We start from the raw sequence: 1,207 nt of genomic DNA on the forward strand, positions 1-1,207 counted from the left end.
CTCCAGTACCACCAGCAGAAATGAATCTGAGCTCCGTCTGCTCCTAACCTCCCCTTCCCTCCCCCACTGTCCCCTCCTCCTCCTGGGTCAAACCCGCCTGTCCTCTAGGGCTGAGGGTGGAGCGTGCAGCCAGGAGAGGAGCAGGGAGGGTGTTACACATACCTATGAAGTGTATGAGAGAGAGAGAGAGAGAGAGGGAGAGAGAGAGAGAGAGAGAGAGAGAGAGAGAGAGTGTGTGTGTGTGTGTGTGTGTGTGTGTGTGTGTGTGTGTGCGTGTGTGTGTGCGTGTGTGTGTGTGAGAGAGAGAGAGAGAGGTGAGTGTGAAAAGTACTGGGTTTATCTGGATGTGCACGTGATACATGTCTGTGTGTGCATGTGCATATATGTCTAAACTTGTTTTCAAGTTCATGTTTGCATATATGTGTGTGTATACGTGTGTGTGTGTGTGTGTGTGTGTGACAGAGAAAGAACAGTGTGTAGACAATAACATCACCTCCTCCCCTCATTGTGATAATCTATGCCTGGTGTAAGTCATTGATACACGCTGCTTGTGCACTGCAAAAAAACAAAAATAAATAAATAAAAATACAGGAATTCCACAGAATCAACTAATATTTTGTCTTTAATTTAATGAAAATAAGCAAGTTTTATTTATTCAGGTTAATTTAACTTAAAACTTATACTATTTCTTTTCGGAACACTTCACAACTTATGATCATAATTGTCCTGAGACCCTTTTCTTGCTTTACGCCATTTTCATACCAAACTGAGTATGCAGGTTTTTAACATGGAAAAACCTGCTAAAAATAGGCGAATTATCCTTTTTCCCCTGCCAGTAGATGGGTTTGGCTTTCTGTTTATTTTCTGATGTTCACTGCAGCCGTGACTCGACTCATGTCTGAGTAGGACAGCAGAGAGAAAGATGTATTTAAAAGTCTCTGTGTGTTCAGCTCTCGGGATTTTCGTAGTTTCGAACTGAATCCCTGTGGTTTGAAGTTTAGTTTCTATCCCGCTTCACGATTTGCACTTTCAGATTTCTGCTTTTTTTTACTGTCTCATGTTCCCTTTCGGCTAATAAGAATCGTGTTATGATACTGCTAATGAAAACGCACCTTTTTCTGATGGTTTTGCTTCATAATAAAAATTTTTAGATAGCAAAATAATCCTTCAAGTGGGTGCTGACTCCACTGGCAAGCCAGACAGCACA

The sequence above is a fragment of the Lutjanus erythropterus genome, chromosome 6, assembly GCF_056507025.1.
Source record: "Lutjanus erythropterus isolate fLutEry1 chromosome 6, fLutEry1.hap2, whole genome shotgun sequence".
NCBI lineage: Eukaryota > Metazoa > Chordata > Actinopteri > Lutjaniformes > Lutjanidae > Lutjanus > Lutjanus erythropterus.